At 45.2% G+C, this 14,314-nt stretch overlaps 1 long non-coding RNA gene and 1 pseudogene across 2 annotated transcripts; one reads left to right on the top strand and one right to left on the bottom strand.

The window, feature by feature from the left end:
• The first annotated feature begins 1,508 nt into the window (after positions 1 to 1,508).
• Positions 1,509 to 9,848, top strand: LOC127674039 (uncharacterized). 2 transcript variants are annotated; one of them, XR_007975271.1, is made up of 5 exons: positions 1,509 to 1,831; positions 2,324 to 2,515; positions 3,129 to 3,204; positions 8,210 to 8,315; positions 8,409 to 9,848. It is a non-coding gene; the product is annotated as an uncharacterized LOC127674039 (long non-coding RNA). The 2 variants fall into 2 exon arrangements; XR_007975272.1 differs by having other exon boundaries at positions 1,514 to 1,831; positions 2,395 to 2,515.
• A 2,798-nt stretch (positions 9,849 to 12,646) lies between these two features.
• LOC127673727 (60S ribosomal protein L12-like) lies at positions 12,647 to 13,163 on the bottom strand (annotated as a pseudogene).
• Positions 13,164 to 14,314: the final 1,151 nt, after the last annotated feature.

Below are 14,314 nucleotides of genomic sequence, written 5' to 3'. Positions count from 1 at the left end.
CTTAGTCTAAACCGCAAAGCACCCACGGCTAAACACTACCACTTCAGAACAGAAATTCTACAATCTTCTTTTTGGGGAATGCAAACATCCAGTCTACAGCCTACTGATGGAACCGCTGGGTCTTTGATTTGAAGATCAAAGCTACCGCCTTTGACTGGAGCAGTGTTGTGTTATTTTCTGGGGGGATTGAGGGTGCTTGGCACAGGGTTTCTCTGTGTAGCCCTGGCTGTCCAGGAACTTGCTTGATAGGCCAGGCTGGCCTTGAACTTACAGAGATCCATCTGCTTCTGCCTCCCAAGTGCTGGGATTAAGAGCATGCACCGTACCACCCACAGCATTGCATTCTAACGAGTCTTAGCAGTTATCAATAGAGTCAGAACTGGTGGCCCGCCCACCTGTCAATATCACATTACAGTTCTCAGTTCTATCTCATATGTCCTGCTGAGCCACAACTCACACCAGCTGCCGGCATCTGCTCAGGCCTGGCATCTTTCTCTCTGGCATCTCTTTCTCTTGCTTTTCTTCATTCGTATTCTATCTCAGTCCTGCCACGTCGGCGTCTGCAGCCCCTTGCCTTATTGACTACTAATCTGCCTAATCCGACTACTCCAGTTCCTTAGACATTTTATTTTAGATACTTCAGCAAGTTTTTGCTTTCTCTTTTAAAGCAGATGTTGTTGCTTTTTAAATCTATTTTGTTCGCGCTCATGCGCACATTTGCCTGTGTGTATACAGTGGCTTGAGTGCAGAGTCCCCAGGCCCCAGCTCAGGTCTTTGGAATTGTCAGTAAGTGCTTTCCCCTGCTGGGCCTTCTCGCTAGCCCCCAATTTTCATATTTCTTAACAGAAAAATTGATAATGGATGAAAAAGTCAAAATATTTAAAAAAAATCTTTTAAGCAAATAGACACAGTGAAGCTCTCAGTTTGAGTGAATACCAGCCTTAAATTAGTTTCAAATTAATGTTATACCTTATAGACACCCTAAGCTTAATCTTAAAGGTGTTAATAACTCCAGAAACACAAGATTCTTAGAAACAGTCACTAACTAGCTGCTATCTGTCCATACCATTGCTTGGAAAATAAAGATGTGGGTTTCAGTTGATAGCTGTGTGTGTTCATTCACTGGGGAGATACAGGCAAGAGCCTTCCTTGGCTCAGACCTTGGCTTTGATACTGATGAGTCTGGTTCATTAGGTACACTTTATTTCATTTTATGCACCATTATGTACAGTCTTTGAGAGACAACAGTATGTAAAGAGTTATGGTAGATTGGGCAAAATCGTCAAGCGTGTATTTTGCGTGTTCTTAGTGCTTAAACTATGACAAGGTAAAGAAGACACACATTGTAACAGCCTGGAGACAACTCTGTCCGGCTCTTTGTGCTAGACCAGTGTCTTCTGTTCTCCCTATTAACAGAATTGGCCTGTTATGGAGACAAGAGCCACAGGGGGTGGGGGTGGGGGGTGCAGTGGGGGCAGGGGAGCCACCTGCATTTCCTAGAACCTGTGGTTAGAAAAGAAAAGAGTGCAAAAGCCACAAAAGCAGAACAGTCTGGGGGACCTGGTCACACGGCACACGTCCCATCTCAGACTCCCCTGCAGCTGTCCCCAGCACTAACCAGCAGCCTGAGGTCCGGTCCAGACTTTGACCACCAAGGCCAACCCAAGCTGTATCTTGTTTTGACAGATGTAATTGTTTAAGGGGAGATAAGGACCTGCTTGCTTCCTTGTATAAAGCCTGCCTAGTGCATCATTAATAGACTAAGGTGACCGACCTGAAGGGGAGCTGTCTGTGCAGGGTTAGCTCCTCTGGGACTCAGACGAGAGCCCATGTACGTAGCCCTAGGAACCTAACAGAGGGATTCGAGCTTTGTTCCTGATAGACACAGGTGTAGTTTGGGGGGCCAGAGCAAAATGAAAATTGGAGGCCCTTATTTAAAAATATTAGGGATCCAACCGGGCAGTGGTGGTGCACGGCTTTAATCCCAGCACTTGGGAGGCAGAGGCAGGAGGATTTCTGAGTTGGAGGCCAGCCTGGTCTACAGAATGAGTTCCAAGACAGCCAGGGCTACACAGAGAAACCCTGTCTCAAAAAAAAAAAAAAAAAAATTAGGGATCTTAAGATAGAGGTGTGGCACATTAAATCAAACACGAGGCCTCTATCCCTCGACAGGCGAGGGATACAGGCCTTACTCCTGTGATGCCAGCTGACAGGCTGCACAAGAGCTCACTGTCATCTATGATTGACAGAATCAGGATATGTTAAGAGAGGGTAGATTTAAAGCTGTATCTTGAAAAACAGGTACTTTTTTTTTTTTTTTAAGGTGAAGGAATGGCTTGGAGAAGACTCAACTTTGGAATAAACAACTAGGTTGTTTTTTTCCCCCAACAACAGGCTCCCTGGGACAGAGGCTGCTGGTAACACTCAGGCTAAAATGATAGGTAGAGGGCAGATCCTACGCTTTGGAAGGCAAATCTGATGGGGGATACCGAGGATACGCTGGCAGCCCACTCTGGTAAGGAGGCTGTTTAAAAGGCTCTTTTGTGCTTGCTTGGGGACGTTGGCTCCCATAAGGGTTATGATACCTGAAATGTCTCCTCACAGCAAACTTGGGATGATCAATACAGTCCACAGGCAGCTATTGGCTTGTCCTGAACTGATTGATGCACTAGGTGCAACAGACTAAACTGAAATTCATGCTTAAGTCCTGCACCGCGGAGCCAGAGCTGCTCTCTCTGACCCTCCAAGAAGACAAAGGCCAAACTCAATAGAGGGGATTCAGCCAGCCCGATAAGGGGGTCTCTACCTATCTAACAAATTCTAGCACAGGAAGTGACCTTAAAATGATCGATCAGTCTCTGTTCTGTTTTCCTTTCCTCTGCCATTTTCTATCTTTAGTCACCCCACCTCAGCTTGCCAGAATATTCGATATATGTGTGTGTGTGTGTGTGTGTATATGTGTGTGTCTGTATCTATATATCTATATCTGTATCTGTATCTGTATCTGTATCTGTATCTGTATCTATATCTATATCTATAGAGAGATGTTGCCTGATCCTAGGATTGCAAATAAACACCAGGAAAGACAACGTTTGGGTTACAATGGTTGCAATTTTCTCTTTTGACAGCTTCTGCTGACCACGAAGGGACTTGAGAGATGTGGCTGGTGATTCCTGAGACCTTCTGAACACCCCAGGAGAGGCGGTCTGTGGTCCCCTTTGATGTGCCCTATCTTCTTTGCAGAGGGCCCTCCTCCCATCAGCCTCCAACTCAGAAATACCCGTGCCTCTGCCTCCCAAGTGCTGGGATTAAAGGCGTGCAGCGTGCGCTACAACTTGCCTGCCCCTTTCTGGCTTTCAAAGCCAGGATTAGTTTGTGTGGTGACAGAACATAGAGCCTTTCAGAGTTTGGGGGGAGGGGGTGTAAGCGGGGTGACAGGCACTGCAGGGCTACTGACTGGCAGCAGCTAAGGGAGCGGCACGAAACCTCATCTGTCTGACTGGGTCCGACCTTAGAAGCGAAGCGCAATCGTTGGAGGGGGTTCAGACCTGAGAGCTTGTAGAATTTTCAGCATGCTCTTCCACCCCGGACTCTTTCTTTCCCTCGCACATGCGCACACCACAGGGATCCCTAACTCCCGCTGGGTTGATATTGAAGTCCTCACGCGGTTGTTTTTGTGCTCGCTGAGGCGAACTCATTTTCAGTTTCTTAAACCGGTTTTAGTCAGCCATCAGTCGTCACCAAATGTGTAGGCTGTCTTTCCCCTCTGATCCGCAGCGTGTACAGCCCTCCCTGTGTGGGTGTGTTGTTGGCTTCTTTAGTGTATTTTTACCTAGGGTATTTTTAATACGTGTCAATGTCCTGTTATTATAGTTACCGTTATTCACATTTCTTTTTATCTATTGTAATGACTACATTTCAGTGGTGTAACAAATTACTTTTTTGTTTTTAACGTTGGGGGAAGGCTTGGTTTAACACACTCACTCAGGAATCCTGCTGTCTCCATTAGTGGCTCCAATATTCTAAAGGTCTTTCGTGATCAGCAGCATCTGGTGACATATTGGAGGAAAATATTTACTTTGGTCGCCTCCAAGCACTTGGTCTCGTTCAAACATAAACAGTGCAGTAAGAAATGGAGTCTAATCGGTTGCCCGGAGGAAAAGGGAAATAGGCCTGGTAAATACTTAGCTCCCTGATCTCGCAAAAGGACCTAAATTGGGATGTCAGAACGGACCACATAGCTTATCTTACAACGTCCCCCAATCTTACACCTCTTTTCCTATTTTCTCTCTCATTTATTTTAATGTTTTTAGAGAGTCCTTTAGATTTCATGGTAGGAAGCCTTTAAAATAGCCCCCAGTGATTCCTATTGATAGCCATCATTACCTGAGGGTGAGCTAGAGCTCCCTTTCCATTGATAGGAGAGCTTATGTGGGGTCCTGCTTTGTTTAGGGGTTTTAGCTCCAGGTCCTAGCTTCCCATGAACCCCTGAATACCTCTTCTGCCTTTGAGCATTAAAATCTAGTGTTCAGTGGCACATGCATTTAATCCCAGATCTTAGCAGGCAGAGACAGGAAAACCTCTGGGAATTTGAGGTCTCCAGTGCAAGTTCCAGGACTAGCAAGAGCTACATGGTAAGACTCTGTCTCAAACAAACAAACAAACAAACATCCAATGTCCACTCTTTCCTGTTTCCCAGCACTGGAGTGAAAAGTGGAATTTTGTTTAGATTGACCTATATGTGAAATTGAATAAAAAAATATAATTACAGCAATTTTCAGATCATCTAAATGTTTTGTTGCCATGATACTCTGAGTTTCAACCTCAGAAACAAAATAAACATGTGGGAAGTTGGGTCAGAAAACTTAATTTTTCCCCAATTCTCAGATCATCTAAATAGTCTGTTGCCATGATAATTTGAACTTCCATTTCAGAAACAAAATAAATGTCTGGTAGTTGATTTAGACCATCCACTTTTGACTCCCTCGAAACAGCATTGGCTTAGATGGTAGGAGGTGCCCACTTTCTCTTGGCTTTAAGATTGGCACAGGGTAGCGTACTCTTGATGAGCAGCATACCCACGGGGTGTGCTTTGTTTTGTATTTTTAAAAAACGAGATTCATTTCAGGGTTGTACGCTTTATGGGCATCTAGAGAGCGAGGTTAAGACCCTTCCTTCATTTCTTTCCAACAGAAATGGCAAAGTCAACATGACGCTCACAGATAAGCTTCACACATGGGTTTTCTGCTACAGTTACCGAAAGCTCCACAGAGGTGGAGTCCTTGTCACAGTGAGCTGCTGACGGTGAGGGGCTCTGGACCCGAGGCCTGAGAGGAAGTGGAGGGACAGAGAGGAAAGGCTTTACCGTGTGGAGCAGAAAAGGAAGTTGAAGGAAAGAAATGCCCACTCTTTTCTCTTTTTAACATGTCTTCATTTAAAAAGTTTCCCCTGTAAGAGCAGCTCAGTTTTAGTCAGATGTTTTTTCAATGGTTTATCTATCTTGTCAAGAGTCGGATGAAAAAAAAATGACTGTATTTATTGTTGGGATATTGAATTTGAATAAAATATTCGAATAATCGAATATAACCTGTAACTCATAGCACCCATGGGATGCGTTTCTGTTAGTGTGACTGGAATTCACCGATCTTATCTCAATGCCAGGCCTGCAGTCAGGAGCAACTGGTGTGTGTGTGTGTGTGTGTGTGTGTGAAACCATGATACCGGGGCCTTTTCTTGCACACCTGGGAATGGCACAAACCTAACGTAGAGCACAGCAAAAGAAGGACACTCGGTGTAGCTCTGCTGAAGGACTGGAGAGTTGAGCTTATGAACACGGGATGAGAAAGCAAGGAACCTGTCGAGGTTCTGAGGCGTCTCACAGGGCAGGTCATGGGCGTGCGAAGACACACGAACGAGGCAGGAAAGCACCATGACCATTGGTTTTATTTTTACCTCCTCAGATAGGAAAGCCGGCTTATTCTTTGTTTCATAGTTCCGTAGTTTCTAGCTCTCTGTTGGGGCTTTGTGCTCTTTCTCCCTTGTGGCAGGGACACTACGCACCCCAAAGGAAGGCAGGTAGGCGGTACCCCAAGTACAGTCTGTTTCTCAGAGTTAACAAAGGAAGCTCCCAAGGTAAGGGAGGAAATGGGGGAGAAAAGACACAACTAGGAGATTGGGTAGGCATCCAAGGAGGGGGATGCTGGAACCCTGGGGAGGATGGGGGGGCGGGGGCGGGGGCAGGGGTGGAGCCACGATGAGGGGGCGGGGGTGGGGCAGGGGTGGAGCCACGATGACAGCTTAGGGGATTGTTTGGATGTAGGGAATGAGACAGAGAAAGGAGACAGGATGAAAGGCTGCTTCCTGGCTTGGGTAACTGGGTAGCATGCACTGCAGTTACCCAACATGGAAAAGGCCGGAAATGGAAAACTACTGGGCAGGAGATGCCTTTGGATGGAGTCACAATGCCTCACTCACTTGACTCACAGTCTAAATCTCACAGAGACTTCCTGTGGAGCCTACAAATTCCTTTGCTAGGAAACAAACAAATAAAAAAAAAAGGCTTTTGCTGTTATTTATAAATGTAACAGTATTCACCTTTTTAAAAGGTCCTGCTTTTGGTCCTGTGAGCTATTGTTGGGGTGCAGAAGCAGTCTCAAGCTAGCACCTCTATTCCTTTATTCTTTCCAAGCCCGGGGTTCAACATACATTGGTTGAGTAGTGATCTTGCTATTGAGGATTGAACCCAGCCCCTTACAGAGGCTAAGCACAGTCTTTACCACTGTGTGTGTGAGTGTGTGTGTGTGTGTGTGTGTGTGTACATGTTCATACATGTGTATGGGTATGGAAGTGTGTGCAGGTATATCTTCCTCAGTCACTATCATTTGTGACACAGGGTCTGTCACTCTGAACCTGGAGGCCACCAATAGGTCACCTAGTCCAATTTGTGCTGCTCCTAGATTCCTGGACACGGGGCTACCCAGTGGTCAGCCTCCATGTACCATAACCTTGAGGAAAAATCACTTTCCCTTTCCCAGAAAACATCAGCCATGATATTTTAATAGCTCTTTGGCCATGGGTGGGGAGGGGGTTCTATGGATCAAACTCTGGGCCTCGCAGAGACTTGATCTACTGAGCCATCTATCTCCAAAACTCTACCAATAGTCAGTTTTATATGTCAACTTGGCTGGCAAGCTGTGGCACACTGATATGTGATCAAATGATAGTCTAGACTAGTGGGTCTCAGCCTTCTGAATGCCGTGACTCTTTAATACAGTTCCTCATGTCGTGGTGACCCCCAGTCACAAAATTATTTTTTTATACTTTGTAATACTGTAATGTTGCTAATGTTATAAATTGTAATGTAAATAAATACCTGTGTTTTCTGTCTGTCTTAGGTGACCCCTGGGAAAGGGTTGTTTGATTTCCTGCAACCCTTGATTTCCTGTGGGTCATGACCCACAGGCCGAGAACCACTAGTCTAGATGTTGTTGTGAAACTGTTTTCCTTAGTGTTGCCAACAGTCACAATTGTAGACTTTGAGTACACTCAGATCTCTGCCATGTGGACTGGCCTTCTAATCAGTTGACAACCTTGGTAGAAAAACACTGAATGTCCCCTAAGGAGAGGGAACTCTGCCAACAGGAAATGGGGTGACCTCATCCTCTACTCTTCCCTGCTTCTCTAGCCTGCAGAGAGAGAGAGAGAGAGAGAGAGAGAGAGAGAGAGAGAGAGAGAGAGAGAATATACATTTGAATGTGTATATGGTGGGTGGGTGGCATATTGGCGTGTATATATATTAATGTGTGGTGTGTATGTGTGTGCATGTGTGTGTATATGTATGTGTGGTGTATGGTGTGGTGTGTGTGTGTATGTATGTGTGGTGTGGTGTGCATTTGAGTGTGTATGTGGTGTATGAGTGTATGTGGATATATGTGTATGTGTGTGTATGGTGTGAGTGTGTGTGTGTGTGTGTGTGTTTGTGCATGTGTGTTTTGTTTCCACTGGACCTTCAAATGCACAGAGAAGTGCACAGACTCTCCTTAAGAATTTCAGCAGATTAAGAGACAGCAGTGTGTGGTTTTGAGAGCATTTCTGGAGAGTGTAAGAATCAGTTTGCCCATGACATAAATAACTCTTGTCTATTTGACATGATGTCATACATGAATTCTAAATTAGCCTACTCAGAGAAGGGCCTTCTGAATATTAACAGGACCTTCTGACAGAGGTGTGAGGACATCTTCCTCCATCCAGCCACTCACAGACTGAGGATGAGAGGTTCACAAGAGTGATCTGCAACCCAGCCACAAACAACCCAGGTTAGTGGAAATCTCCCCACATTTTGGCATCTGGCTTCCTCCTCTAATGCCTCCTCTAGTGCTGCAAACTGTTATGCTTTTGTGTATCCTCAGGAATAACCTGCTGGGAAGTTCAGAGAGGATCAGTTATTCCAGCTGTGGAAAACGCCAGCTACACTGACCCCCAAGTGCTGTCACGGTGTCAACCAGCTCTTCTCAATCTTCATTTTCAGTAGCTATTTTGTCACTTTTAACATCTGTATTAGTAAATCTTCTCTAGATGTGAGCAACTGAAAGAAACTTGAATTAGCTTCAATATTAAAGGATAGCTTTAATATTAATATTAATGGGTAGCTACCCATTCGGTAGCTACATACATTTGCTATAGTACTGGCTGGTTTTGTGTCAACTTGACACAGGCTAGAGTTATCACAGAAAGCGGAGCTTCAGTTAAGGAAATGCCTCCATGAGATCCAGCAGTGGGGCATTTTCTCAGTTAGTGATCAAGGGGGAGGGCCCATTTTGGGGGTGCCATCCCTGGGCTGGTAGTCTTGGGTTCTATAAGAGAGCAAGCTTAGCAAGCCAGGGGTAGCAAGCCAGTAGGAAACATCTCTCCATGGCCTCTGCATCAGCTCCTGCTTCCTGACCTGCTTGAGTTCCAGTCCTGACTTCCTTTAGTGATGAACAGCAATGTGGAAATGTAAGCTGAATAAACCCTTTCCTCCCCCCACTTGCTTCGTGGTCTTGATGCTTGTGCAGGAATAGAAACCCTGACTAAGACAGTCACATAAGAACACAAGAGTTTCATGGAACCCACAGGTAAAAAGATATAACTGGGTCTCCAGACGGAAGTGCAAAGTGGTCAGGACTTCCTGCTTCATGTTTTGACTTCCCTCTATAGTGTTTTATAACAATTAATAAAAGCATGTGACATCAACTGAGTGCTTAGTATATCCCACACTCAGAAAAAGGTATTTTTCAAATCACCTCCACTATACTCGTGAGGAGTCTGAGACTCAGAGAGATGGAAGTGCCCCGCTGTCCCCACTTAGAAGTAGCAGACAGGACTTTGTGGTTCAGTAGATTGGTTCTGGAGCAGAACCCCCTAAGTTCTGCATATTGGGGGCAGATCCAGATTGGGGTGACATCCCAGAGCCTTCCCTTTGCAGCCTCAGCTGCAAGGGTTTGAATACTTTGTGGGGAGGAGGGGCAGGGAAAAGATGAGGATCGCATCAGGACAGCTGAAACTGAGGCAAATGTGGCCGGCCAAGAAAGCTCTGACATTTACATCTGTGGAAAATTTCCTATTGGCAAAGCTTATGTCCTCTTTGCCGTTTGAATCCACCCAATCGGCCTGCACGGCTGACTGTCTTTGAGGCATTTAGGAACAGAATGCTGGGCTGCTGGAGTCCTGCGATCTCACGCTTCTCTCAGTGCCTCTAACTTCCTACTTATTTTTACAATCTCCATACACTGATTGAGATACTCTTGACATGCGCAACTCTTTGGTTATACACAGCAGAGCAGAGGCTCACGTCTTTACCCTTACCTTCTTCTCACGGGACTATTCTGTAATGTTTCCTGTTGTCTACAAATAAAATTCCCATCCGTCTGTCTGTCTGTTTATATGTCTGCGTGTGTGCATCTGTGTGGGTGTTACAGCTACACAGTTATCCACAAAATTTAAAATAAAAACAACATCCTAATTACAAAGTTAAGTGAGAATGAAAGCAAAGTGATTCAGGACAACACATCGTATAAATGCTCGGGCCCAGCTGACTCTCACACAATGAAACAGACGTTTGCACCTGCTTATCACAGATGTTTGCGTTTACAAGAAGTAGCAGAAGACTTCTTTGTGGAGAAAGCGCAGAAAATAAAAGAGTGGAGGTAGGAGGATAAAGAGCAGGCCACAGACTGTCCACGCGAAGTCACGGGCGTGTCAAAAGCGATGGCGGACTGTGAGACCTGAGCAGCTGCCAGTTCCTCGCCCGGGAGCTTCCGAGCCACACATACATGTAGCGCCAAAGTGTCTTTGGACATGGGACAGCGTCCCAACAGGAAGTACCAGGGGTCTGTCTCCTAGCCTGGTCCCCCTCAATCAGTCTCTAGGCTTTAGTGGTCATGTGTTTAGTAGGAAAGGTGTAGGGGAGGAAGTGATGACCTGCAGCCCTTTCTGAGCTGCTGGGGCTTAAAGATAGGTTATTGGTCACAAGTCTCCAGAGAGCTAAAGAATCATATACACACACACACACACACACACACACACACGTACACGCATACACACACATGCACACACACAGACACACCATATACACATACATATACCACACACACTCTCACACAACATACATACCACATACATACATATACCACTCATACACATATACCATACACACACATCCCACACACTAACACATACATATATACCACACATACCACACATACTCATATATACTTATCCCATGCATACACTCACACACATATCACACTTCATACACATAGCACACACACTCACACATACATATCACACACATATACATACTCACATATGTCACACATATACACATATACCATACACACACCCTATACACATATACATATATACCATATATACCATACACACGCTCACATACACCACACATACACATATCACACACATATACATACACACATATATCACACATACACTATATACCACACACACTCACACAGCATACCCACACACACACACACACGCATACATACTTTTGTAAAGTATTTTTTATTCTCCTGTTTTGATCATTGTTTTTCAGGCTTGATGCCTCTGTCTGGTAACCTAGGAAATCTCAAGCCTCTATACAAGCTTATCTAGGCCTAGAGTGTTTTCAGTCTCTGAGACCTGCTGCTGAGTAAGCTCACCCTGTCTTGTTCTCTCTGATCTCTGGCTGGCTGGTTCAACTCAGCCGTTCTGGCTCAAACTCCTCTCCCAGCTGACTGATTCAATCTGGCTCCTCTCAGCCTTTGACTGAACTGCTCTGCTTGGCCTCATACTACCTTTGGCAGTCTGTTCTAATCTCCTGGCTCCTTCTCCTTCTCTGGTTCGTTCTGTCTTCACCTGTGTCTAGCTTGTTCTTTTTCTACAGACCGTCTGTCCAACTGTCCTGGTGAAACTGCCTCATCTCTCTTTGCACTGCTCCCTTGAGCAGCTTCCCTTTCCTTCCTCTCCCAGGGAGAGCTGGGCAGATCTTATTCCATCAGATCTTTCTCTGATTGGTTACTTTATCTGGCACTCAGGCAGGCATGCTTTCAAGCACCAGGGCTTTCTTCTACAAACTAACTTCACCTTCATTGTCTGGGATTAAAGGTGTGTACAAAGGTCTGTCTGTATTCCAGCCAGAGGGATTAAAGGGCTGAGCCACACCACAATTAGAAACAGGTTTTTTTTTTTTCAGTAAATAGCACAATCTTGGGGTTCACATTATGACAAAATATTCTGCAACATACTGTCTCACATATACAACATACAATCATATTCACACTACCACACATATACCACACTCACTCACACACACATATATATCACACCATACACTTACACACACATACATATACCACACAGACATACACCACACACACATATATATACACCACACACACATACCACATATACATCCACCACACACATACACCACACACTCACATCACACACATACCACACACACTCACACACACATATACACCACACATACCACACATACACCATATACACCACACACCACACACACACACACACATAAACACAGCATATACATACACACACCACACATACCACACATACACCATACACACCACACACCACACACACACACACACACACATAAACACAGCATACACATACACACACCACACATACCACACATACATACACCATACACACCACACACACATACACATACACACACCACACATACACACCACACACCACACACATACATATACCATACACACCACACACCACATATACACACATACATACACACAACATACACATACACACAACACACATACATACCACACATATACACATGCATACTCACCACACACACATGTACACCACATACACTCACACACATATACACCACACCCACATTCACACACACATCACACACACTTTGTTACACACACATATCACACACTTACAATACACTATACATATAATACACTCTCACATACACAACACACAATCATATTCACATACACTACACACACCACACACACCATCCCCTGACATGGCAGAAATACAGAAAATAAGGTTCATTTATTTTTGGCTGCTGCATGGTCTTTTATTGAGATATATTTCTTGTTGCCTCCTAAGGAGCTAGGCATTCCACTACACCCCTGCAGATGTCATCTATGATGTCACAGGAAGGCAGCCATCCACACTGCAGCCTACAGACTGCACAGTACCCGGAATCTCCTTAAGAGTTCCAGAAAATTCTCTGGCTAAAGACTAGTGTTGAATCTTGTCTAGCACTGTTGACAGTCTCATGAAAGGTGATGTTTCCATCGTGTTTAATGTTTTCCTGCTTCTGTCAGGTTCTCTGTGGCTCCCTGAGGGCTTGGATGAGCAGGGCAGAGGCAGAGGGAACCATCTTATCTGGGTCTGTCTGTTCTGAATGGCCAGTTTCACTGTTACCCTCAGAACCTTCCAGTCACTGGTGCCCGTGGCAACGTTATCACCATCATTCCTTGGAGACAGACCCAGGGGACTGATCTCGGGGGTGAAGGCAGATATAGTGTTGACTTTGCCTCTAGTGCACCTCACCATGACTTTGTTCTTGTGTTGGGGTTGAACTTGGGTGGCATGGTGGAGGCGTCTGGGGTCTGATAAACCCAGATTTAGAATGACCAAAGAAGGTTGCACCAAAGCCTCCCCTGAGCTGAGAACAGGTAATATTTATTTTGGTTCATGGCTTCAGAGGGCTCAGACATGATCACCTGGCCTTGAAAACTTGGGAAGAACACTATGGTAACCAGAGCATGTGTCAGACAACTGCTGTACAAATTATGGTGACAGCTGTCCAAATTACTGTGACCACAAAGCAGCGACTTCAATGGGATGGGCTAGGGGGTCCTCTTCCCTCAAGGACCTCTACTTAGTAACTAGCCTACTTCCTCCACCAGGTCCCGCCTCCCTGTTACCAGGTGATGACCAATCTTGTGATCCATGAGTCACTTGAAGCCAACACATTACATTCAAACTATAACCTTGAGGGAGGAGGAAAGAGGGGGACAGGGAGAGAGAAAGGAAGTAGGTAAGGAAACAACTATGTCCCAAGACCTCCCGTGAACATCACCAGGAAGCTGGGCCCCAGAAGAACTGGCAGTCTGGCTCTAATCCAGTCTGAGGGCGGGTGGATTTGTGACTCCGGGAGACCTTATGTTTTGGGACTGAATGTAGAGAGGAGAAAATTGATACAGCATTTCAAAGGCAGTCAGGAAGGAGGAATTCTGTCTTGAGAACTGTCTAAGGCCTTCAAATGTTTGGATAAGTCCCTTCATATCAGGGAGAACAATTTCTTTTTTTAATTTTTAATTTTATTTTTTATTACATATATTCTTTATTTACATTTCAAATGACTCCCCCTTTCCTACCCACCGCCTCGAATAATTTCTTGACTCAGTCTGCTGATTACAATGCTAATCTTATTCAAAAATACCAGAAACACCCAGGATAATATTTGAATAACTATCTGGACATCTTCTGGCCCAGGCAAGTTGATGGTTAAAGTCACCATCCTGGTCCTGGGGGATGGTGTGGGTAAAGTGCTGGCCTGCAAGTGTGAGGAGGACCTTACTTGAAATCTGCAGAAGCTACGTAAAAAGCTAGGTGTAGCGCGATCTGCTCGCACGGTGAGATGGGAGGCAGAGACAGGAGGTCCCAGGGAACTGGAAGGCCACGGAGCTGAGCAGATACAGTAGTGAATAACAAAGAGACCCCACATCAAACGAGGGACAGAAGTGAGGGCGTGTAACTG

Source organism: Apodemus sylvaticus, chromosome 23, assembly GCF_947179515.1.
Source record: "Apodemus sylvaticus chromosome 23, mApoSyl1.1, whole genome shotgun sequence".
Classification (NCBI taxonomy): domain Eukaryota; kingdom Metazoa; phylum Chordata; class Mammalia; order Rodentia; family Muridae; genus Apodemus; species Apodemus sylvaticus.
This window is presented reverse-complemented; position numbering and strand designations above follow the sequence as displayed.